General features: G+C 40.4%; 1 long non-coding RNA gene across 1 annotated transcript in view; it reads right to left on the bottom strand.

Annotated features, from left to right (window-relative positions):
• Positions 1–402: 402 nt before the first annotated feature.
• The window catches only part of LOC127432534 (uncharacterized), a 52788-nt gene continuing 25614 nt past the window's right edge, over positions 403–27576 (bottom strand). Inside the window, exons 2-3 of the long non-coding RNA XR_007895761.1 lie at positions 11958–12018; positions 403–424 (exon numbers count right to left, since the gene is read on the bottom strand). This is a non-coding gene — a long non-coding RNA (uncharacterized LOC127432534). The remainder of the gene's footprint in view (positions 425–11957; positions 12019–27576) is intronic.

Here is a 27576-nt window from a genome sequence, read left to right as displayed (position 1 = left end):
CCATAAATTAATACCCTAAGATCATCTAATATGATTCATGTTTTATAAAGGCACTATCTGTACTACTGATCTTTTGTAGTATCTAATAGTGTGTCTGTTTGGATCTGCCATGTAACATTAAGAGTAAAGGTTTTGATGACACATTTCAGTCAAGAAACTTGGTTAAAATTAAAATGGCAGACTCATACAGTCAGCCACGTTAGCTATAAAGCTAATGATCAGGACACTCTACAAATGGGCAATTTTCAGCTGTTGACATTTAACAAGTCACTACACATGTTTATAAACTGAGAGAAAATGATACGAACCTTAAGTCACAGTATTCCTCTGATGACGTCCATTTCTTTAAAGGTTTGCGGCTTTGGAGCTTATCTTTATGCAACTGATTCCATGTTCATGGGAGCGCTGTGACTCTGGTCCTGCCCTGATAGTAAAATGAAGCATGATTGGTTGAAGATAGAACGTGCTATGACTGGTCTGATTAATGTGGCTGTTATCTGATTGGCTTGGGTAGACGATGGGTGGAGTCCACCTATTTGTAGATTTGTGTGCACGTCTTGACGCTAGATTAGTTTTAAAATCGGCAAATGCGTGTAGTGATCCGCAAATGCACAGGAAACGATTCACAAATGAATGCTGGACAGAGTTGTGTTTGTGAGTTAAAAAATATATTTGTAAAAACAATTTTTTATTAGCAAATCTTTATTTGTGAATTCACTTTATTTTTGTGAAACTCCTTACATTTATTTGTGGATCTCATTCAATTTATTTGTGAACCAACTTTCTAATTGTAAATCTCTTTCCATTTGTATGTTGATATGCAACAATTCTATCTCCATACTAAATCGGTTTCATGTCCAACTGCAGCTGTGAACATGTGCACGTTCAAAATAAACTTCATTCTTGATGAGGGGAATGGACCACATGGCTGAGAAAGTGTTTAGTAATACCCATCTATCATCTACAGAACTCAAGATGATAAAGTCATAAACCAAAGAATACAATGATGGAAACATAACTTATTGGACTAGTTAGAAAGCTGTTGTCAGTGTTTGTGTTTAAAGTGAACCATGTCATCATGTTCAACATCTCAATTAAGTTTATTTGGGATTCACATTTGACATTTTCATTATTGAAGAAGGAAACATTATTCAGCATTTGTGTATGCAAAACTCTAGTAGCTTTATCACTAACAGACAGCTGAACCACCGGAAATGATTTAGTTTGAATTTTTCACAACTAAAGTGTAATATGGGACAATTGAAAACAGAAAAGGCCTCCTTATCTGTCTTCCAGGCATAACGAATGGAAGACTAATTATCTGTCTGGCCTTTGCAGTCTAGTGCCATTCTAAGACCAAGACTTGGCAGCATTTATAATTTATATCCTCTATTTTTAATACAAGATGTGTTTTGGCCCATTCTCAGCATGCATGTTGTCAGACAGCAAGAGTGTCTATCACAAACTTTCAGGATATAAACTTTCTCAGATTAATGCACTTACCAAAAACACTTACCATTTTTTTTGTTTTTAGGAGGTGACATCGGTAACTTGAATGCTTGAATTTTAATGGATAGTTCACCCAAAAGTCATTTACTCACCCTTGTGTCATTCCAATCTGTATGACTTTATTCTGCAGAACATAAAAGCGGATAATTTAATGATCATTTAATCCAGTCAAACTTAATGGTGGTAGACAATGACTCAATTTAACACTTAATAAAGCAACACTTAATAAAAATGTCTTAAAAGTAGTCCATGCATCAAATTCCAAGTGACAAGTCATGCAAGAACCAATAAGATTTGATGTTATTGACTTTGCTGCCATATTGCATTTAGCACTGTTAACGTAGTTTATCAGACAAAGTAAATGTGGCAGAACTCACTTCCTTCCCTACGAAGGAGGAAGCGGGAACCGGGTGAACACTTCACGTAGGACTTTAATTACAAACAGTTCACTCAGACACAACATACAAAGTGCTATCTAGCACACACGCCGGCAGACACACACACAGCTCTGTGTGATGCTCACACAGTTGACCTTCCCGGCCCAATGCAGAATGCACACATTTGCGAGCTGTGTGCAACTCTCTCTCTCTCTCTCTCTCTCTCTCTCTTTCCTGAACTGGCGTCTCTGGCTCCTCTCTATCCCTCTCCCAGCTGATTGAGGTAATTCAGTGCCAGGTGTCCATCCTCACGGACTGGCCATGCCCTCCTTGTCACAGTAAATAAGTAAAATAAGTAAGGTAATGTAAGTAAGGACAGTGAGTTAGTACAATAAGTACATACATAATCAGTATGTTTACATGCACAATTAAAATTGAGCTACAGTGGATTTTTGCATATTTGAGCAATAATCATTGAATTAATTCATTGTGTTCTGCAGAAGAAAGAACGCCATACTGGATTGGAACAAAATAAGGGTGAGTAAATAATTACATAATTGTCATTTTTGGGTGAACTATTCTTTTAGTGATTTAGGCATACAGTTCTCTTTCTAACACTCGTTCGGTATCTCGCTAAGGGAACGCCCCAGGCGTGACCAATTGAGGAAGCACCAATGATGCAACGTCTGTCAATCTTGACAGACCAATCGCTACAGCTTTTAAAGATTCCATATGCTAATTTACAGGTTCATAATTTTATTTTGGGGGTCTACTAGAATATGTTTACATGCTTTAATGTTAAAAAAACATAATTTTTCTCATACTGTACATTGCTGCAGCACCTCTTTTCACCCTCTGTCTGAAACACTCCGTTTTAGCTCCTGTCTCTTTAAAGCCCCCTTTCAGAAAAGCCCAGTCTTCTCTGATTGGTCAGCTGGCCCAGTCTGCTGTGATTGGTCAACTGCATTTCCGTGTGTCGGAAATGTAACGTCCCTTACCATAACCGAATTAGCCCATGGGCAGGCATTATGCAAATGTGTTACATAGTGACATGGCTAAGTCACGGAAGTAATAGCTGGACTGCAAACCAGATGTTTCAGGCAGTTCAGGAGCAGTGTTTTCTGTGGGAGAGAGTAACTCCCTTTGGCATGGACATTGTGCTTTGTAACTTTTCAGACATTTTACATGCATAAACAGCTATATTACACACTTAAGGAAAGGTAAAATCCCAAAAAGCATAATAGGGCCTCTTTAAGGAGTCCCACCTCCCTAAAATAAACCATAGCTACCTGTCGCTGCCTCATTCTTGCTCTCTTCTGCATGGAACATTTTTGGAAGCAGCCCTCAGCAGATGCACTAGGATTTATTGTTCAACGGTTTGATGACAAAACCACTGGCAATGTCCAAACGTAATAAATATTTTTTCTGCGAACTTGTTAGAGTGAACTAACGCGTCACGGCAAGTTTATCTCTGCTTTTGTACTCTCTGCCCTTTTCAGTGTTTTTCCGACTTTTTGCGGTGCTCACTAAGCTTCAAATAGAAGTAAAATAAGAGTTATTCATGGCTCATTGCATTTTCTGTGTACGTTTTCACATTGTGGTGGACTTACCTCAGAAGTATGGCAACCAAAGAGCCAGAGAGTTCAGGTGGGAAAGGCCGCCCTCCTTATGTGCATGCGGCGCATGGATCTCTGTAAAAGATTCTCATCCGTACTGCATCTCGTGCCTGGGGGCTAAACACGCTCTGGCCGCGTTGTCCTGCCTGGAGGGTTGCCACCATTGTTCATCCTTCTTGACCAAGGTTCAGGAGAGAAGACTGAGGGTCATAGTCATGGGCAAGGAGGACGCGTGCCTCTCATCTCAGGCCAGGCGAAATGATGGACAATGTGTCTCCAGTCCTTCTCCTGCTGTTCGAGGACACATTGGTGGGAGAGGAAGATGATGATGGGTATGAAGTTTTGTCTGACATCCTCGAGGAGGACATGGATGACAAAGAAGATGCCATTTTGCCCATCGATCAGTCCTGGCTGCCGAGCAGGCAGGAGGAGTGCTCTCCATCTCCGGTTCTGTCTGAGTTGGATTTGTTTGAGATCTGTCGCAGGGCCGTGGCTAAGCTTTCGATCGGTGGTAGGTGAGAGAGCCCTATGGCTGAATTGTCAGGGCTCTCTGACAAAGAGAAATGGGAGATTTTGGACGCCCCCATAGATCGGAAGGCCATTTTCGGCACCACTTACGGCTATGTGCCAGCAGTGCGACCTGAGGAGAAAGGAGGGAGATGCGTTTGAGGAATGTTTCCCATGAAAGCCATCGGATTGTCCTTATCAGCCAAGTCAGACTGGTTTCATTCCCTCTGGAAAGGGAGGTCAGCCTGATTTACAGCCCCCCCGCCTACGCCGCTCGGAAACACGGTGCAGCAACCCAAGCCAGCCATTCAAAAGATGGGCCAAATCCATCTTTTGCAGCGGCCGCAGTGAGACACCTCTCTTATAACCCCCAGGGGAATAAGGAGAGATGGATGACCTGACGCATTTGTTCACCTCGAGGAGGGGCACAGAGAGAGCACCACAGGTTTCTCTGTCCTGGTCCCTCATATGATTAGCGACTATCTCCCTCCCACAGGGAAATGGATGCTGGAAGTTGGACATTTTCCTGTGTTTAAAACAGATGGTTCAGTTTCATTGCCAAGTGTGTGCGGGGTGATAACACGTGTTCCCCAGTTGCCCCCCGCAAACGTTCTCCTCCCTCCACCCACGGGGTACATTCTGAGGGCGAATGAGACAGTTCACACAAGCATTCATAGTATGTTTCAAATAAAAATTCTCTGGCACATCGAGGCAGAGTGCTGAGGGTGCAGAGTTGTGTGAAGGAAAACGGACTCAAATAAAACAACCATGAATATGACTCCCAGTTCAGAGCCACATTCCCTCTCTTTTTCACTAGAGGGCGTTGTCACACCACTAGTGAGAGAAGGGGGTCAGGGTCCTCTCGATGTTAAGACGGAGCGCTGGCGTGCATGCGCAATTCATCCTTGGGTTCTGAATACTGTAGAAAGGGGTTACAGGCTTCAATTTGCATAAGACCACCTCTTTTCAATGAAGTTTTAATGTCAGCGGCACAAGAGGATTCAGCTCTGATTTTAGAGGAAGAAATATCCTCTTTACTGAGCAAGGGAGTGATAATAACGATACCATTGGAAGAACACCATCAGGGTTTTTATTCCCGGTATTTTGTCATTCCAAAAAGATTTACGTATCCTCAACAAACATCTCAAAGTACAAGTTTAAAATGCTCATGCTCAGAACTTTGTCTCATTCTATTCGTCACGGAGACTGGTACGTCAATAGATCTCCAAGATGCGTATTTTCACAGAGATTATTCCTGCTCACAGAAAATATTTCAGGTTCGCTTATTAGGACAGAGCCTATGAGTATGTGAAAATTCCTGTCGGTCTTTCTCTAGCACCTTTGGTATTTACCAAATGTGTGGAATCGGCTCTGACACTGCTAAGGAATGTGGAGATCTGTATCTGTTTATCTAAATGATCTGCTCATTTGCGTGCATCTCGGCGGCAAGAGGAGAGAGATACGAACACATTAGTGACACATTTGGAGAGCTTGGGATTCAAAATAAACAAAACAAATAGCTGTCTTATTCCCTTGCAAGAGAGAATTTATCTGGGGCTCAGGCTGAACTCCATTCAGCTTCGAGCGTTCCTTTCGAAGGAACTCATAGAGGCGTTTCACACCTGCATCTCCCTTTTTCAACAGGGGAGATTGATTTCTCTCAGGATGCGTCTCTGGCTGTTGGGATTGATTGCTTCAACAGTGGCCGTGATTCCCCTGGGCTTGTTGTGAATGAGGGAATTTAAGAACTGGACAGTGGCACTGCGCTCGGGCCATCAGTGCCATCTCAGTCACAGAGTGACCGTCTCGTCAGAATGCACAAACGCTCTCTGTCATTGGAGAGTCACGTGTTTTCTCAGGACAGAGTGCCCATTGGGCCTGATTTTAATGAGAAAAGTGGTGACGACGGATGCTTCTCTCACAGGCTTGGGCGCTGTGTTCAAGGGCAGAACAGTGAGAGGAGCTTAGACTCCCACACTGAGGGAAAAACAAAACTTTTATGGAGTTCTTAGACATTTTGTGTTTTTTGTCAGGAATCACCACGTGTTGATCAGGACAGACATCACAGCGGTGATAGCCTATATAAATCGGCAAGGGGGAGTTCGCTCGTGCCAGCTTCACAGCTTGGCAGAGAAACTGATTGTGTGGAGCAATGCAAACCTGTTGTCATTGTGAGCAACGCATGTTCCAGGCATAATGAACAACAGTGGATTTGCTGTCCAGAGGCTTCACCCTCAATTGAAGAGCCTCATCTGGCAGAGATTCGGACAGGCAGCCATAGATCTCTTTGCATCGCGAGAAGATGCGCAATGTCCTCTGTTTTTCTCCCTGGTGGGTGATGATGCACTGTTAGGTGTGGATGCACTAGCCCACCCATGGCCTCACACATTACTGTATGAGTTTCCCCCACTGAATCAGATTGGACCGACGCTACAAAGAGTAAGGGAGTTCGGTCAATCTCTTATTTTAATAGCTCCAAACTGGCCAGGGAGGCTGTGTATGGTAGAGAGAGTGCAGCTTCTTTACGACCACCCCTGGCCTCTACCGCTGTGCAGAGATCTCTCAAGCGAGCGGGGAGATTTTCAATCCCTCTCCTCAGAAATTGGCTCTCTGGGCCTGGCCCATAAGAGGCTACATTTAAATAACACCGGTTTGCCCCTGAGAGTGATTGAAATGATGCAGAGAGTGAGGGCAGCCTCGACGCGTTTGTTATATGATCTCAAATGGGGAGCATTTGAATGATGGTGTGCGAACAGACATGTCATTCCAGACTTGTGTTCGGTGACAGAAGTATTGTGCTTTCTGCAAGACGTTTTAGATAAGAATAGAGCCTTTTCTATGGTCAAAGTATATTTGGCCGCTATATCAGCATGTAGTGTGGGTATCGACTCTGGCACTATGGGTCAGCACCCACTGATTTGTCATTTTATGAGAGGTGCTCGGAGGTTACACCCAGTCTCTAGACTGGTTGTTCCACTGTGGGATCTGTCTGTGGTCCTGAATGTGCAGTCTCAGCCCCCGTTTGAATCACTAGAGTAATGTTAAAGCTGCTCTCTTTGAAGACAGCTTTGTCGCTTGCTCTCACGACTGCTAAATGAGTATGTGAACTGCATGCTTTATCAGTTCATTCCTTGTGTATGTGGTTCGCTCAGGGAGGTCAAAAGTAACCCTTAGACCATACCCGGCATTTGTGCGTGAGTGACTCCAAGTGCGTGCCAGTCAGTAGATTTGTTGGCTTTTCACCCACCGCAGCTTTGACGGCATAAGTGCAAAAGATGAGAGCCTGAAGGGAGAGTAGTCAGCTCTTTATTTCATGGTCCTATTTCTCGCCAGCATCTCTCTCAGTGGGTGGTGGACACGATTGTGCTATGCTATAACAGCTCTAATCGGCAACCTCCAGAGGGATTACGGGCTCACTCCACTAGGGGTATGGCAACGTCCTGGGTGCTGTTCAAGGGCATTTCAGTTCAAGAGATTTGTGCTGCAGTGATTTGGTCATCTCCCCACACATTTCTTAGGTTTTACAGACTGGATGTTACAGAACTTTCAGTGACTCACTTTGTCCTTGAGGTGGAAATGCAGCATAATGTACATACTGTAAGCACAGTAGGCTATATAGTAGCAGATCCACATTCGTATGTTTCTGATTTCATTTCTTGTGGTGTCTGCTTCAGCCAGCATATCTGCAATTCGGGAGTTGTCTATATCCCTTAGTGAGATACCGAACAACTGTTAGAGTACTTTAGGTTACTTGCGTAACCCCGGTTATCTGATAACATGAAGCGAGGTATCTCACATCATCGCCCTCCTTGCAGTTCGCACGGAGAAGAGATATGTGGAGAATGAGGCAGCAACATGTAGCTGTGGTTCCCTATCTGTCACTCACTCGATGCTGTGTCGATGTAGTGACACTAGGGGTCACTCTTGGGAGCCCCAAACACCTCTGCTTTTTAAAAAAAAAGGCCAGTGGGAATTGGCAAGTGGAATTTGCATGCCACTCCCCTGGACATACGGGTATAAAAGGAGCTGGTATGCAACCACTCATTCAGATTTTCTCTTCGGAGCCGAGTGGTTGTATTCAGTGTACTGAATTCAATTCCCTCCAAAGACGCACCTCAAAACTGCTGGATTTACGGCGCATTTCAGTGACTTCTCCCCATCTGCACCAGAGGAGTGCAGAGAATGCCCCTGGGCATTTCGGCAGAGCAAAAAAAGAGAGTATATTCTAAAAGAGTATATTTTCATTCACAAAAAGAGCGGCACACACGGAACGTCTTTTTAAAGATGCCTTCCCGTTTGTGTGTTATTCCTGGTTGCGGTCGTTATCTCTCCGCTTCTGACGGCCACGATCACTGTCTTACATGTCTGGGTGCTGCCCACGCAGAGACATTGTTCGTGGATGGGTCATATACTGATTGCGAGAACATGACCATGGCAACATTGTGGTCGCAGCTTGCTTTCGTAATCAGGCCGATGTGGAAATGACGGACATGCTTTCCTGGGCGGCCGTGAGCGTCGGGCTAGAGTGGAACCCTCCACACTCCCCTGAACCCTCGCGGCTCGACGATTGGTTCCTGGGCTCGGGGCGCAGCCCACAGCCACGCCCCAGTTACTTTCTTTCCGGAAGTGCATGAGGAGCTGACAAGATCATGGGAGGCACCTTTTACTGCCCGTTCCTGGTCTTTCAGCTCCCCCGCTCTCATTACCCTCGAGAGTGGAGCCGCCAGGGGTATACGTTGATTCCCCCCCCCCCCCCAGGTGGATAAGGCACTCGTGGTGCACTTGTGTCCGCAGAGCATCGCCACCTGACGTGGGCACCCGAAGCTCCTGTCCAGGGCCTGTAGGTTTACATCGTCCCTGATGACTAGGACCTACGGTGCCGCTGGAAAAGCTGCCTCCTCCCTGCACGCCATGGCTCTCCTGCAAGTACACTAAGCCAAGGCGCTAAAAGAGCTGCACAAGGGTAGTTCTGACCCGGGATTGATGCAGGAACTGCGCTCAGTGACAGACCTCGCTCTCGGGCCACGAAGGTCATGGCGTGGTCTCTCGGGCAGGCGATGTCCACCCTGGTGGTCCAGGAATGCCACCTTTGGCTCAACTTGGTTGAGATGCGAGAGGCTGACAAGGCACTGTTCCTTGACACCCCCATCTCCCAGGTTGGCCTGTTCGGCAACACCTTCGAGGACTTTTCCCAGCAGTTCTCGGTGGTGAAGAAGCAGATGCGGCTCTGCCACAGCCCACCCCCATGGCCCGGCCTCTGTGTGGAGCCCAATGTAGGAAGCAGACGCCACCCATCTCACGGCCGGCCACTAAGAACCCAAGGAAGGCTTTGAAGTGCCCCTGAGATGGGTGACCCAGGGGCGAGGAGACCTGCTTCTCTGGAGCTGGTGAACAGACCACTCCATCCCTCCATCACAACGTCGAGTGAGTGACGGATAGGGAACGTCATGGTTACTTTCGTAACCTCCGTTCCCTGATGGAGGGAATGAGACGTTGTGTCCCTCTTGCCACAACTCTGAGCTATCCGCTGAAATGGCCAGGACCTGGTCTCGGCTCCTCAGCACAAAACCTGAATGAGTGGTTGCATACCAGCTCCTTTTATACCCGTATGTCCGGGGGAGTGGCATGCAAATTCCACTCGCTAATTCCCATTGGCCTATTTTCAAAAAAGCAGAGGTGTTTGGGGCTCCCAAGTATGACCTCTAGTGTCACTACATTGACACAATGTCTCGTTCCCTCCATCAGGGAATGGAGGTTACGAAAGTAACCATGACGTTTATATTAGGGAGGTGGGACTCCTTAAAAGCTGCAGCGATTTGTCTGTCAATCTTGTCAATTTGTGTCATTGCTTCCACAATCGGTCATGCCTGGGGCGTTCCCTTAGTGAGATACCTCACTTCATGTTCTCAGAGAACTGGAGTTACGCAAGATACCTAAGTTTTATGCTTCGTTGTAGAATTACTTCTTTAGGAAAGCATTCAGTTTGAGTGAAGACATTGTGAACTAAAACTGTCACGAAAGCAGGCAAAGTTTTTATAATTTATTAGTTTGTGAAGTAATGCTTTTGAAGTTTCACTCCATGTTCACACCTGCAGAGTAGTAAACTCTCTGCTGTGCTGCGGAGCAGATCTAGAATTTCTTTCATGGGGTGGCAAGGGGGTGGCATGCAGACAATGAGGGGTGGCAACACCAAAGCAAGCACCCATGCGTAGTTCTTATGGATCAAGGTACCAAGCTTCATTGCAACAAGTACTAGTTCATTAATTGGAGTCACTATCAAATTATAAATATCCATGAATTTGCAATACAACTGCATTTCCACAGGAACCACACATAGTAACCATTTTGCTACTGATTTGCCAACATTAAAAAAAAAGATCTCCAGAGTACCAAGACATTGTCTATTAAACACATCAAGAAATTCTAAATGTTCCTTCGCTTGACATAAAACTGGCAATCTGTAATAAACTTCACATTATGCTTGCCAAATTGTTTTTTGTTAAGTGTACCCATGAATGGATAATGCATGCATACCCAATGTTATTCTGCTAATAAAATCCTGTAGGCCTATCAACTTTGTAACAGCTGGAATAAGCCATTTGAAAGGGAACATTAACACAAATTTAGTTCTAAATAAAAATGAACTCTAGGAAAACTGTACTTTGGGTGGCAGTGCTGCGAAACTCAAGAATATAAATGATTTTATGCACAATAAAAGATTCTTTTAAATCACCTATTTAACAGTCATTCTTAATGACCAATTCATGCACTCAAATAGATTTCACATAATATGGTAATTTCACCTCTAAATCTGCCACTATCAGTCTTTGGATTTTGTTAGTCAGTAGATGAACACATAGATCAGCAATTTATTCAAGAACATGACTGATTGGTCTAGTGGTTTTTGCATCTAGTTTTTAGAGGTTCTGGTTTCTAATTCATCCAAATATAGTGTTTTATTGTAATAAACCAAGATTGCATCTGTATGTCAGTGAATGGATATTACACAAATAAAATGCAATAAAAGATGCGGGGAGACGAGAGTACCGTTCTGTATTTGAAATTACAGCTAACTCCGATGTTCAGACAGCGACAACCACAAACTCTCCGCTCCAGCAGCGGGAATCTGCGCGAGAGCATCGGTGATCAAGATGGCACAGCACACGAACACCCGTCTCCCATCGTACAACCCAGCCATGGAACACTCAGTTTATATATGAAGTGCCAGTGCTCCCAATTAACAATCAGCTCTCCTGGTTACCTCACACCTGAGAGTGATTAAGAGAGAGGGAGATAAAGACAAAACACGCGCTTCATACACAAAAAGAATATGGCCGAGAAGGCTATCACAATTGGGGACATATTTTGCTTTTCTATTTCCCAAAAAAAGAGTGTGAGCTGCAGAAAAAACTGCTGACACTAAACAACACTGATAACAGCCACAAAGAACATTTTATCATAAAATTCAAAATAACACATTCCAGTGCTGGATCGCCAATCAAAACATACACAGATCAGATGAAATAGGAACTCCTACTCAAGAACTTGAAATGTTTCATCTGGATTATACACTGTGGCAGACGAGCCTCTTGTCCATCGGAAAGGAGGAAGTGGGAACCGGGTTATCAACAAAAAAGTCTTTTAATAAACAAAACACAACATACAACTGCTTTTCAGCATAACCAAAACACATGTCGACACACAGCTCCGTGTGTATCTCTCTCTCTGGAACTGGCATCTCCGGCTCCTCCTTATCTCTCTCCTGCTGATTGGGGCAACTCGGTGCCAGGTGTCCATCGTCACGGCCCGGCCATGCCCTCCTCCTCATCAGATACACATACCTGACGACAGCTATTTCAAAAGGTGCTGAGGTCTCAACTGACAGCAATTTATCGATTAATCATTCAGTGAAGACTTGGAAAAAAAACCTGAGAAAATAATCTCTTACCTCCATTTTTTTTTCTTCTCCATGTCCATATTGTCATTGTTGTTGTGGTTGAGGAAATAAGCTAAAAAAAAAACAAAACCATGAGTATCCAAACACTGCACATGCGCTGCAGCAGCAAGTACGCGATTGGCTGCTGCTGTAACCTATCATACCATTGGCCGCTTCTTTAGCTTATCACGCAATTGACCACTGATATACTTTTATATGATTGCCTGCCACTGTAATCAATCACACGATCAGTCTGTATAGTCATTTGTGTGTCCGGTGAGTTGAGGCAGTTCGACATGAATAAACCTCTACACAATGTCTGTGTTTATATTTTATACATTTGTATACTTATAGTGGGGTGGCAATGCTTTTTCTTAGGGTGGCATTTGCCACTGTTTGCTGCCCCAGTAGATCCGCACCTGGTTGTGTCTCATTTTCTATTACCTCTTTACTTCCCTTTGGCAAGGACAAACTCAGGCTGGGGCTGCCTTCATAACTACTGATAGGGGTCCATGTTTTTGCTTTTATGTTTTCCAGTGAAGTAAATGTCAGTTAAACACAAGATTGATTGTTATGAATGTGTTGACTCATTTGGCATGGTAGGGAAACCTTGTTGTTGAGGCAGAACAATTGATTTTATTCAAATATTTTGTGGACCTTGCTGTTTGAGTGACAAAGGTGGGTAGTAGACAAGAAAAAAAATGTTTATGCAGCTTTTCTGAGTTTAATCTCTTGTGTTTATGCCACAGTGCCTGGCCTATACTGTATATGTTTTGAATTGAAAAGTGAGAGCAATTTACATTGGAGGGTGAACCATGGGGGCTTATTGAAAATGTAATAGTATATTTTATAATCAAACGAATCATGCTATTCACTGTGAGTTGCAGTTGCTCTATAATTATACCTGCTAGTAAACAAGACTCAAACAGTTATTAGTGATGGTCATACAGGAAACTGAGGAAGACTTTTTGATTTAGTTTTTAAATGGTATTAAAAGTGTGTTTAAAGGTAAAGGTAGCAATTTGGAGCAACTGATTTTAATGGTTAATTTTCATTTAATAAAAAAATAAAAATAAATAAAAACTTTTTAAATTCAAAATTTCCTGTTAGACTTTTAATGGATAACCATTTTTAGTTTTTAACCTCCCAAAGTGACACTGTAATTTTTAGGTGGATTTTAGTAGTTTAATCCATGTCCTCTGAAGTGATCCAATGGGTTTTGGGTGAAAACAGACCAAAATACACCTTTTTTCCACTATAAATCTAGATATCAGCAGTCTCCTTGGTGATCATGATTTCAAGCTCAATTACACTTCCTGCACTCTGTGTATGGGTCAAGCACTAGGAAGTGTTATCAAGCTTGAAATCATGATTGTGCCGAGAGACGATGGCAAGATGTACAGTGAAAAAGGTCTGTTTTCACCCAAAAACCACTTAGATCGCATCTAATGATATGGATTACATTTTTGATGCCTTGATGTGTTTTTTGGAGCTTCAAAGTTCTGGTCACCGTTCACTTGCATTGTATGGGGGGTTGAATAAATGTTTCTTTTTTTTTTCATACAACAACAGTTCATAGTGACCACATGTGTTCAAAGAAGAACCATAAGAGTACCATAAAATTAGTCAATGTGACTATATTTAAATTTAAATATTCGCATATTTCGTTTTCTGTAGTCCTATCATTGCTTAGAAAAGAGCACCTGGCTTTAAAGATCCTTTCAATTCACAAATTGGACTGATCCAGTTCTCGGCTTCAAACTGGTGGCATTTGGGTTTGGAACAACATGAGAGTGTGTAAATGACAGAATTTGCATTTGAGTTAACTGTTCCTTTTTAATAAAAATGGCCTTACATAGTCAGCTTATTAACATTATTTAGTATTATGTAATGGGCACCAGCAAAGTTCAAAGGATCTTTGATATTTCATATTGCCTAATGTGAATGTGATTTTCTTCCCTGATATCCCATCAGTCTGCTGCTCTTACTCTGTTTTGTTTAAGGATGGCTTCTTTCCCAAGTATATTGTGTCTTCCTTTAGATAGTTCTACTGCTGAATGCTGCTCTATATTACCTATTGGATTGGTTTCACTGACCCATTTAAGCCCATTCTAAGAGTATAAAGGATTTTCAATGAAAAACCACCATGTCAAATGCAATTTAACCTGGCTTCTGACACTTAATCTGTGTCCAAGAAACTGACCCCCTTTTTGTGTCAGAACATAACGCTCTCAGAAAAAAACTCATCTAAGGATTCATTGCCATGAGCCTTCATCTAGAAACATTGAATAGCTTGCTCTGGTACTTTCGAAATCTTTTGATTGTATGTTGCCAAAATAATTGGTTGTAATCTCACTAGAGCACAACAAATATTGAAAAACTATACAACTGGCTGCAAACTGTTTGAAATAAAATAATCACATTGTAATGGATTACAGCAAATTGTAATCCATCATTTACATCTATTAAAGTCATTGGACCATTAATTTCATGGCTCGAAGAAATTGCAATGTAGATTTTTCATATGGATTAATTGGATCCATTTTCTAACCATTAATCCAAAATGTTTGATGGATTAATTGAATTTAAGTTTTCAGATTCAGTTTAGAGTTTGTTGCATTGTGTCAACATTTGATCTGATGAATAGCTCTGATTGTTTGTCATGGTTGTATTTTTGGGATTGATTCTTATCAAAACGGAGCAGCTTGGGAAAGAATTGGCTGGGTGATTTTTATAGTGTGGTTGTCAAAAGCCTGAATGCCTTCAATTGTCAGATCCATCTCAGGCTTTCAGCAGGCAATATGAGCATGATTAAAAAATTATGTGTGCAAAGTGCCTCTGAGTGGCCTGCAAGTGGTGCATACAACCATTGTTTACTGTGGGCAACACAGCACACACTATTGAATGACCTGTGCAGTTGCTTGAGCTAGAGATAAAACACATCATCTTCATCAGTACCTTCAATGTGGATTATAAAAGTTCTTTCCATTTCATTTCCCATTACATCCTTAGTGTGAAAACACATTATTGGAGCCATAAAAACATGTACAGATTAAAGGGATAGTTCACCCAAAAATGAAAATTCTCTCATTTACTTGTGATATCCCAGGTGTGTATGACTTTCTTCACCAGAACACATTTGAAAAAAATCTTGGCTTAGTAGGTCTTTTGAAGCTCGAAAAATCACAGACAGTCAGCATAAACGTCATCCATACGAGCCCAGCTGTTAAATTAATGTCTCCTAAAGTGACACGATTGCTTTTGGTGCGAAAAAGATCAATATGTAAGCACTTTGTTTTTTTTTTACTCACTCATCGCTTCCGGTCAGTAGCGGTATGCGTGTGTGATGTAATCGCATTGGCACGTGAGACACGCAAGAACTGAGGCATGTGCGACACACACGGAAGAGCAGCGCTGTTTACAAGTGAGTAGGAGGAATGCTGTACAGAATTTTTGTTGGTTTTGGTTTAGATCTGTATTTATCTGTTTCTTTACTCATAATGGTGCATTTGTGTATTCATTCTGTATGTCTCAACCGAGATGAGAACATGAGATTACGTCCATAACATGGCAACGCGAATATGTCACACGAGAGACCGCGTGATCTCCACTCTCTCGTGAAGCGTACCGGAAGTGCTGGATTATAGTTAAAAAGTACTTAAATATTGATCTTTTACACAACAAAAGCAATTGGTCAGACATATATTTACCTGCTGGAGTCGTATCGATGACGTTTATGCTGACTGTGTGATTTTTGGAGCTTCAAATGTTGGATCACCATTCACTTGTTATTTTAAGAACCCACAGAGCTGAGATATTTTCCTATTTTTCTTCAAATGTGTTCTGGGGAAGAAAAAGTCATGCACACTTGGGATATCATGAGGGCGAGTAAATAATTAGAGAATTTTCATTTTTGGGTGAACTATCCCTTTAATGTGTATTTGCCTGCCACTTGTTCAATCAACTTGTTTTTGATCTAAAAAGGAAAAGTATGCATTTTGATAACTGATAATTCACAGATCATTGTGGCCAATACGATAACCGATAATTTACTTTTTGCATTTTAACCTTTTAAACTGGAGCTGCTTGCTATCTAATTAATAAACCATAACTAATTATTGAAGTAAATATAAATGGTAATTCCACTATTGGTGAAATAATAATTTTTTACATTTTCCCAGTTATCGGCCACCGATATATTGTGCACGCCTAGTGGTGAACTCTGTCTTTTAGATTAAACTAGACTTAAATTTACCAGGGAAACAGTATATACTAATTCTTGCAAGGCAAATTTAGGATAAAAGTTTTGGTTCCATGTAAATTAAATGCGGCATCAGAGCCACATGTAATGACACCCTGTGCGCATCTTGTTTTCTGTCGCTTAATGAGAATCAACAACGCGACTTCCTCATTGCAGTTTAAAAAAAGACCACAATTTCAGTATGCAACTAAATACGTTGAAGATGACAAATCAGCATGAAAATATTACAATGGCATAATTGTTGGTTAGATTTTAAATGCTGAACATTCTATCAATTTAAGCCAATGGGACATTTTCAAACTTAAATTCCTTAAAAATGATTGCGTTTACAAAAAAACAAATAAGGCTGAAATTATCCACAAGACAAAGTTGGAATGGAGTCTGTACATTAAGGGATAGTTCAACCTCATTTTGTTCCAAAACCGTATGACTAACTTTCTTCAATGGAACACTAAAAGAGATGTTAATTAGAATGTTGGCCTTAGTCACCATTTACTTGCATTGTAAGGGGGGGCTTAATAGCTTAATATCTCTTTTTCTGTTCCATGGAAGAAAGAAAATCATACAGGTTTGGAACACATCAGAGTGAGTAAATGATGATGGGATATTGATTTTATTACATTTTTATCTCCTTTAAACGGTTTGGAGTGCATTTATTGCAGAAGTGCAATATTTAGGCTTAGGGATTAAGAACAAACCTTAACTAGATTTTTAAAGGAATATTACTACAGTGCTGCCTTGCAAGCACTATAATAAATTCCATCTGAAATGAACATTTAAATGTTGCTTTTGAAGTTGGACAGTTGAAGCAAGTTTTAGACATGTTGAACATTGGATACCAATGGACCCACTGATCTGTTAGAATAATTTTCTTACATTGGTGCAAAAGTCTCTTGGAAGCAGCAGTGTGGGCTGCTGGCAGAAATAACTGGACGTTAAATGTAATTAAACTGATCAGATCTGCGCTGGGATTATAACGCATTCGCCTGGAACGCTAGTCTTAATATGTTCGCCTGGAACAGACTGACTGAGACTGTCTCCGCTTTAAGGTTAGCATTCAAGAATATCATCACCATTCAAACTCATTACTGATTTTGAGAGACACAAAGAGAATCACAATATCCTTCTTCCACCATAACAAATGTGACTGCATTTGAATTCCTGCATTATCTTTATAGCAAAGCATAAAATCTGTGACTGAACCTCTGTGCTATGTTAATTGACCCTGATTAATGTCATTAATATACTTAACTCAATCACTAACAAGTGTGAACCCACTTAGACGCTCTTATGGCTTTCACCTCTGTCATAAGCATATTAGCAGATAACATTTTTCTTTTGAATTATGTCAAGAGGCTAATTACCGAAATGTCATGAGCTAGTTACTTAAGAGCTTTGAATTTTTAACGCAAGCTTAAAAAAACATGGGGATTCAAAGATCGATTTTCTTTTTCTTTTTTCAAGCACCTGCATTCCGTGAAGCTGCAGGTGCACCCTCCAGGCTCGAGATACTTTGGCACACCTATACAGAATTAGCATACCAGCACCAAGCCAAACTGTGTCCCATACAGACTAAATTTTCAGGGGTACCCTTTGCTGTAAGAAAAAAAGGAGAGAGAGAAAAGAAGGAAGTCAAAAGAAGGCAAACTGGCTCCCATATTTTAAAGGAAAAATTCACCCAAAAATTAGAACTCTGTAATTTACTCACCCATATATCGTTCCAAACCCCTATGGTGGTGTTTTTCAATTGAACAAAAAGGTAGAAATTCCAACCTGATCTCATCAAAACACATTACTACACATACATTTTTCCAAAATGATTTTTGCTCATTGTACATATCACGGCAGTTGCCTGGTCAAATGAACACTAGAGATGCTATAACAATTACTTTTAATCCCTTTCAAAAAAATGAGTAAAATGGCATATTATCAGTTCATAAACACTTACTTTTTGCCCTATTCCTCACACATTGCTATCTGATATGTCAAATCAAAACACTTTTACTATAGGTCATGTATCGGTAAGGCGATACATTAACATTTGCATTACATATCCAACGGCTTTGCAAGGTAGCTTAACTGGTAGAGCGTTGTATTGATGCAGAGGACCAGGATAAGAGTCCCGAAGCGTTGATACGTGAGCAGAAAGTGTCATAGAAGCACCACAAAAATGACATAATTGCTTTAGCAATTCCGTTTTTCATGTCACATTTGCTTTTTATGACACTAGAGGTTAAGTTTAGCACAACAAAAATAGTCCATAGGACACAGGCACTGTTTTCCAAGTATTCTGAAGTGGTGCAATAGATTTGTGTGAGGAACAGACTGAAATTTAAGTTGTTATTCACTGAAATGTGTGTCTAAGTTTTGTTCAGATTTGAAAACGATTCGACAATGGTTCTTCCGTGTGAAGTCAGCCTGATCTCCCAGTGAAATAGGAAAGAGTAGGTCGACTTTTCTTTAGCAAAAATCGGTATATGCTAACCGAAATTTAAAACACTGCACCCAGTGGCCAAAGCGATACGTGCTGTAGGGCGTATAGGCACATGTGAGCTCCATTTACGTTCAGGAGAGGTCGCAAAAAGCTAGTTGTGAAGTGAGTCATTTCAGCTGTACAGGATGACATACATTGAAGAGGAATGCATATTTTATGGACTTGGAGTAAAAATGAAATGCTACGGGGGAAAAGTGCAACCTCCGAATCACGCTTGTCACGATTACTTCCTGATTTTAACATGGATACAAACCTGGGTCTCTCACGCTGCTGATGCAACACGCGGGTAAACACACTGAAACCGAAGCAAAAATGTATGGTGGGAAATGTCGCATGTCAGTGAGTCGGTATACTGTCGCCAATCCTAGGGTACTGGAACTTTCGGAAATGGCATGCCGACTTCCTGTGTGACATGCCATCTTTTAATTCTAAATGCAAACTCAAGCTAGATCAACTAAATTTTGGTCTGTTACACAAAATTTGAAATATGGCACACAAGTCATTTGGACTACTGTTATGCTGCTTTTTTGGTCTTTTTGGAGTTTGACAGCCATGATCACTATGAACCGACAACGTTGTATGGCAAGAGCTGAATAACTTCAAAAAATTCCACTAATAAAAAAGCATACAGAGTTTGGAACAACATGAGTAAATAATGATAGAATTGTTCATTTTTGGGTGAACTTCTCCTTAAAAAACATATACTCATCATCACTGGAGATTTTTAATTTCAATAAAATGATACTGCAACTCTGCATTGTTCCTAAAGTAGAATGATTTGGCATACAGACATCTATCAGCAACAGACAGCAATGCCTGGTTTCCTAGTTTAAACGGAAGATGTGTCTCCCAGACAACAGAGCCCTTCGGATCTGCGCTGCACATTTCCATGTGTGTGGAAAATCTCCAGACTTCACGAATTGCAGCCCAACCCACCTTAAACACTTCAGGTTTGCTCTTTTCAGTATCATGAGCAAAGGGCTGGCAGGTTGGATCCTGACATCTTATGAGGCACAGGTAGGCATAGATTGGCAATAATAAGGGCTTTTTGCCACCTCTGGGGACTCTGCACTTTCCCCAGCAAGACGCGGAAATGCTTAATGAAAAGAGAACCGAAACAGATCCACATCTCTGTTGAAATTTAGCAAAAATGCCACTCTTTTTCTTTTGTGATAACTCCATTTTGCCATTTTATTTTATAAGTGAAATGTTCCAAGCACCCATGTCAAATTTGTAATTTATAGACTGGGAAAAAATAAAGGCAAGAGAAGTTTTGTCTCTTTTTCCTGTTGTGCACATAGAGGGCATTGACTTCAGGGTAACCAGACCAGTTTCATTTTCAGTGACTGATCGGCTGGGTTTTGAATTGTGCTTGCAGTTCTTTGCTTAAGAATTCTGAGCTATATAGAAAAGGATCTCATTATGTCTGCAGGCACTCACAAATTGCACTTGTTTGGCGAGTGGAAAATCAGATGGAGTGTGTGTTTGAAGCAGTTATGATCCCCTGTGGTTGGAAGTTATTACAGCGCTCTAACAAACAATGCCTTTCCTCTTGTCATATAGTGTAATAAACTATATGCCACTGTTGCTCCTACCCACTTGCCATTCATTCGCAGTGATGTTTTATATATGAGATAAGAATGACATGGTGTGACGTGAGCTATGGGATGGATTACATGAATAGATAAACAAATCCTTGCACTTTCAAAACTCAGTGTATTCCAGTATTATAGCTGTGGTAATTTAGTACAACACCCGAATTGCAAGTGTGATACTGCTTTTATACATCAGTTCAATAAGAAGTTAATATTGAGTAACTTAGTGTACATTTTAGACACTATATGGCTATTTTTTATTTTTTATTTTTTTGGTCTAATTTGGCCCCTCTAATGAAAAACATTTCAAATGAAACCACAGCATGATAAAGCTTGCTTTGAGCTTAGGTATTGGTATTGTTTCTGCACTTTCAAAAACTAACATATCCCAAGAAGCATGAAATGATTCAATATCCAATACTGAACCAATCATTTTCCACAGAACAGTATATTGACAGAATAATGCCACTGGCGAATGAAGTTTTAGTGTCAAAATGACCAGTAAGTGCAGCTAGCAGTATAGACACACAGCCATGAAGAACTGTGATATCTGTATAAATGATTCCGATGAGTCATAATGAAGGGTCATTAACTCTGCTAAAGTCTTCATCCTTTAGACAAAACATTCATCTCTAAAAGTCTACTCACCTGCCTCAGTGACTACTTAAAGGGCATGTTTACACTGCAAAGTTTTGGAAGTGACAACCGCATTACCACAGGGATGGCCAGAGCAACTGCAATTGAGAGAGACAGACAATTCATGAATAAGTCAACTGCATTAGCAACTAGCATTTCAGTTTGGTTCTGTACATATAATGTGGATTTACTGTCATAAAAATTTGGGCTGTCACTACCTGAATCTCTTGGATTGGATTCAATCTTTGAGTGAATTTGGTTGTAGAATGCGATTGTCGCTCTTGTAAATAACTGAAATCTCTGTGTACAGAACAAGATTATTTGGCTGATAAAGGCTTTTGTTGGTAATTTATTGGTAATTTATTGTCTATGTATTCCATTTTAAGAGAGGTGATGCAAGCAGTGGTCAGAGAAGTGTAACTCCCTGTTTGATTGCATTGCATTGCAGGTGCCAAGTGGACTCTTGGTCCGTCATTGATTCTTCCCACTAAATGTAGTGCCATACTGTTGCTTTTGTTTTTTTGTTTTTTTTAACAGTTCATTTTTAACAAATTTTCCCCATAAGTTCAAATGCTTTTACCAAGCATATACATAATATTCCATCGCATGTGCATTGGGGTATTCCCCACAGCCTCAATTTTGTACTTGATTATTTTGAGTTATTAATGCATAAAATCTTAATTTAATGGACTTTGAAGCCATAACAATTTAAGGAATGTAGATATTTGAGTTATGATTCCAAAAATTGACATTTCAGGTAATGTTTAGTTAAGTCCATTTGATTGATTTTATTAAAGGAATATTCAATACAAGTTAAGCTCAATCGACAGCATATGTGGCATATTATTAATTACCACAAACATTTATTTGTTTATATAAACTTGTCCCTCCTTTTCATTCAAAAAAAGGAATAAATTAAGGTTACAGTGAGACAAAAACTTGACATTTAGAGCTACATGCTCTTATCCTGATGAAGAGCATGTAGCTTGAAATGTCACGTTTTTGTCTCTAGGTGAGCTTATTAAATTGATTTGGGAGCAACAGTGTGCCTACTGTGGTGTGCATTTTTCTAGAACTATTTTCTGGTCTTGCACCTGCATCAGAACTTTTTTTTTGGAGGTGCGTGTTTTCCACAATTTTAGACAAAGTGAGGTACTTACGATAGAAGTGAATGGGGCCAATCCATAAATGTTAAAATACTCACTGTTGCAAAAGTATAGCCACAAGACTGAAACGATATGTGTGTTAACATGATTTTAGTATCATAGTCACTTAGTACATGGCTCTCTGGAATGCTCGATTTTGAATGGTCAATGGCGCCATCTAGTGGTCTGATATTTCTCTGTAACAACCGCACATCCACTTATCAGACCACTCATCCAGGTATTGCGAGCCATCGTACCTGCTTCTCGGACCACTGTATAAAATAATTCTAAAAACTCAAATCAATGTTTCATGTGCTTTTATTTATTTATTTGGCAAGTAGTCTTGTATTAAGATGCATAATGAGCAGTCAGACATTTATTAATCACAAAATAAACAGCAACAGAACTCCATTGGAAACCGGAGGTGGATTTCAGCTGTTCAGTGATTTATTTATTCTCACATAATTCCATAATTTCAATGCAAATCACTGTTTCATGTCCATTTATTTGGCAAGTAGTCTTGTAATAAACTGTAGAAATCCTCTCAGCAGCCCGAACTGTCATCTGTAGTCTTCTGATGTCCGATTTTGTAGCTGAACCAAACCAGACAGTTATTGATGTGCAGAGGACAGACTTGATGACTGCTGAATAGAACTGTATCAGCAGCGCCTGTGGCAGTTGAACTTCATTAGCTGGCGAAGGAATTACAACCTCTGCTGGGCCTTTTTCACAATGGAGTCAATATGGGTCTCCCACTTCAGGTCCTATGTCTAGGAACCTGAATGACTCCACTGCTGCCACAGTGCTGTTTAGAATGGTGAGCAGGGTCAATGTTGGTGTGTTCCTCCTAAAATCCACTATCATCTCCACTGTTTTGAGTGTGTTCATCTCCAGGTTGTTTTAACTGCACCAGTGAGCCAGCCGTTCAACCTCCCTTCTGTATGCAGACTCATCGTCATCTCGGATGAGGCTGATGACTGTAGTGTCATCTGCAAACTTCAGGAGTTTGACAGAGGGGTCCTTGGCGGTGCAGTCATTGGTATACAGGGAGAAGAGTAGTAGGGAGAGCACACATCCCTGGGGGGGCACCAGTGCTGATCGTACATATGCTGGAAGGGAATTTCCCCCATCTCAATGGCTGCTGCCTGTCCGTCAGAAAGCTGGTAATCCACTGACAGATAGACGTGGGAACAGAGAGTTGGTTTCATTTAGTCTGGAGAATAGCTGGGATGATGGTGTTGAAAGCCGAACTGAAGTCCACAAAAAGGATCCTTGCATATGTCCCTGGTCTGTCCAGATGCTGCAGGATATGATGCAATCCCATGTTGATTGCATCATCCACAGACCTGTTTGCTCTATAAGCAAATTGAAGGGGATCTAGGAATCCCAGGAGATCAATAGTTACAGAAATACTCAGACCAGTCCATCTGGCACCAACAATCATGCCACAGTCCAAATCACCTGAGATCAAATTTTTTCCCCATTCTGATGATTGATGTGAACAGTAACTGAAGCTCCTGACCCATATCTGCATGATTTTATGCACTGCTGCCACCCGATTGGCTGATTAGATAACGCATGGATGATAGTTGGTGCCAGATGGGCTAGTTTGAGTATTTCTGTAACTGCTGATCTCCTGGGATTTTCACGCTCAGTCTCTAGAATTTACTTCGAATGGTGCCAAAAACAAAAAACATCCAGTGAACAGCAGTTCTGTGGACAGAATTGCCTTGTTGATGAGAGAAGTCAACAGAGAATGGCTAAACTGGTTCAAACTGACAAAGTCTACGGTAACTCAGATAACTGCTCTGTACAATTGTGGGTTGGTGCTGTTTTGGTGGCACGACAGGGACCTACACAATATTAGGCAGGTGGTTTTAATGTTGTGGCTGATCGGTGTATGTTGATGTCGCTTTGGATGCGAGTGATTCCGATTCAAAACCCCTTCATGTATACAGCTTTTTAACAAAACTACGCAGAATCACTACTGCATATCAATGGATCTAAGAAATGTGTGAGCAGTTGATTCCATATTACGTGATTTCATTGAAACAGTGATCGGACCACAGCGCGATACAGAAGCGGAAAGCACTCTGGATTAGACTAGAGCGAAGCATTAACTTGAAATATTTTTGAAGTACACTCGCTAAATAGAGACAGAATGTGTCAAATGGATCAAACAAAAAACATATTGGAGAATACAATAAATGCAACGAACTGACAAACAAGGTTTTTTTCTTCTTTTTGGAATTGAAGGTGCCGGAACGCCGTTCCGGACCGTACCGGCCCAATTTAACCCCAGGATAGCAGTGTGAGATTTGGCTAACTGTTTTTACTAACAGCATAAAAACAGAGCTTTATACCAGAGAGTTAGAGTTAGTACAAAAAAAAAAAAAAATTATTAACAGATACACAAAACTAAAGGACAAAAATCTTAGCAGATTGCTAAGGTGATAAGTTAGATCTTGCAAATAGCTGATGGATAAGTGTGAAGTCCTTAACAAGGATCAGCCTCTCATCTCTTTCTCTCTGCTGTCACTATTTAGAATGTCTGAGTTCAGAAGCAAAGCAGTTTGTGATGGAAGAGGTAGTAAGACTGCAGCTCACAGCTGTGTGCTGACTTCCCGTTGGCTGAAGTGCTTTTAAGTGTGTCTCGGATAAAACACCAAGAAAATTCACTACACCAAGGCCTAATTTAGAAAAAAAGCTCCCTGCAGCTGCTATTTGTGGAAAGCGATGCTAATTTAATTAACATTATATTCAGGCCGACTTTAAAGTGATTAATTAAGCTAATTTCCAAGGATTCAGTGACACTGTTGTATTGAACTTGTTAACTGCTGGCACAGACCATGAAGTTAATTGGTGGTAAGGGGAAAAGATTTCGGCTCTTGCATAAGCGTGGAGAAAATAAAGGAATATCCAGGTTCAATACAAGTTAAGCTCAATCGACAGTATTTGTAGCATAATATTGATTACCATAAAAATACATTTCAACTCATCCCTCCTTTTCCTAAAAAAAAAAAAAAAAAAAAAGCATAAATCTGGGTTACAGTGAGGCACTTACAATGGAAGTGAATGGGGCCATTTTTTATGTTAAACTCACCGTTTCAAAGGTTTAACCACAAGATATAAATATGCATGTAAACATGGTTTAAGTGTGAAAAAATCACTTACTAACCTTTTCTAGTTAGTAGTCTAGTTTTGTTAAGTTATGCCAATGTAATGTCAACAAAACCTAAAATCCTAAAACGACGATTCAAACAACTTTGCAGCTCAAATAATACATGAGTTTTAACAGGAGAATTAATGTAAGTGCTTTTATAAAATTATAAGCTTCACATTTCTGCTTTTAACCCCTACACTTCCATTGTTAGTGCCTCAATGTAACCATTTTTTATTTAATTTTTTTTAAGAAAAGGAGGGACGAGTCAAAATAAATTTTTGTGGTAATCGACATTATGCCGCAAATGCTGTCGATTGACCTTAACTTGTATTGAACCAGGACTATACCTTTTAATATTTTCAAGTATGAAAACGTAACATTTTCAAGTACCAACTCTCCCAATGATATCTGCCTAATTAAACGATTGTGTCCATCTTAAATGATCCATCTCCATATTGATAAGTCCAAAATTTTCATGCTAAATAATGCGGATTTATTTGAAGAAAAGAGACTGCTTTACCATGCACAAAACAGTATGTTGGATCAGATGTAACATGGTCGTTGTCTTGCTACATGCACAATATTGATTGTAGTGGGGGAGAATTTATTTCTTTTTTTCCACAATAAATAGCATTTATTAAAGCTAAATAAGAGTAATTTTTTAGGGCTAGTCTGGGATTCCATTAAGTGAAGATATTGAATCACCACACTCCAAAGGAACCTGAAGTTGTGCATATTTGACAAGTTAGGGGAAATAAATGAAGAATTTTTGTGTGAATGTTTGATAAATAATAGATAATTCTTGTAGATGTGTCTATTTTTGCACTGAATAGATGATGAAACATTTTTACAAATAATCTCCAATTAATTAATCCACAAAATGTTTAGATTTAAATAAAGCCCCATTTATAAACATAACGTGCAGGTTTAATAGGCCCATTAAAGTCTTATTAGGCAGCTCATGTGGATGTTTTTAATGTCCCTGTTAGGCAGCTGGTAAATGCCGTAGTGTTTCTTTTTCCTTCTGTGTCTGCAAACGTAATAACTTTATGTGAGACACAAACAGATTCAGAGATGCAATTTTATGCTATGCTTGCACCTTGTCTGATCTGTGTAAAAAAAAAAAAAAAAATGCTATATTCTCCACAAACGTCAGATCCGACTGCATAGGGCCAGAAATGCAGCACTTCATAAAGCAAATATCCCATCAGCTCCAGTGAATTCCTTGCGCATCACTAGCTGCTATATCTGTGAAATATCCTGTCAGTAAAGCAGGTAATCCCTTCGAAGGGTATCTGGCATCGTTATGCCAAAGCTGACATTTATTTAAAGAAGATTAATTCTTGGGTAAGTGTTGGCTCCAAAACAGTAACCAGTGGGCTGTTTGTTTGATGCTGGCCGAGGCACCGCACCATGTTGACGTGGCACTTTAGACCTACGAAGTTCCTTTGCAGCTGTTTTCTTTAGCTAAGTGATACAATAAAACTCTTCATACTTACAGTTTAGAACCTTTCGCAACTTTCCAAATGTGTTCATAAAAGGTCCAAAAGTCTGAGACCATGTGTGAAATGCTTCTGTTTAGTATTTTTCATTTACAAATTATATTATCAGAATAAGAATTTGAATGAAAAGTGAATTTGACATGAATTCCAGAATATTTTAGTATTTAGTATGCACCCCTTTAATGACGGTATGCACTCGAACTGGCATTAACTCTTACAAGTTTGTGCAAAACTTCATAATCCATGTTTTCCAGCATCATTTGAGAATGTCCCAAAGATTATCTTGTGTGCTTCAATGGAAGCAAGGAAACCTGACATTTTATACAAAGGAGTTAAAGGTATAGTTCACCCAAAAATTACAATTATTGTATCATTTGCTCACCCTCATGCCACCCCAGTATGATTTTCTTTCTTCTGCAGAACACTTTTTTTTTTTATAAAAGTAAGATTTTTAGAAGTATTTCTCAGCTCTGTTGGTCTGTTTAATGCAAGTGAATGGTGGCCAGAACTTTGAATCTCCAAAAAGCACATAAAGGCAGCAGAAAAGTAATCCATCTGACTCGAGTGGTTAAATCTATATCTTATCTAGCAATATGTTAGATCAATATTTAAGTCCCTTTAATATTATAAATCTCCATCTTTGATCAGCCCAGACCAGTAGGTGGTGATATGCATAAAGAATACGAATTGCCAAAAGCAAAATAGAAGAATGTGGAAGTGAAAGTGGAGATTTATAGTAAAAAATGACTTGAATATTGATCTGTTTCTCACCCACACCTATCGTATTGCTTTAGAAAATATGGATTTAACCACTGGAGTCTTATGGATTACTTTT

Source organism: Myxocyprinus asiaticus, chromosome 42 (genome assembly GCF_019703515.2).
Source record: "Myxocyprinus asiaticus isolate MX2 ecotype Aquarium Trade chromosome 42, UBuf_Myxa_2, whole genome shotgun sequence".
Taxonomy (NCBI): domain Eukaryota; kingdom Metazoa; phylum Chordata; class Actinopteri; order Cypriniformes; family Catostomidae; genus Myxocyprinus; species Myxocyprinus asiaticus.
Note: the sequence above shows the minus strand (reverse complement) of the source record. Positions and strands in the feature narration are given on the sequence as shown.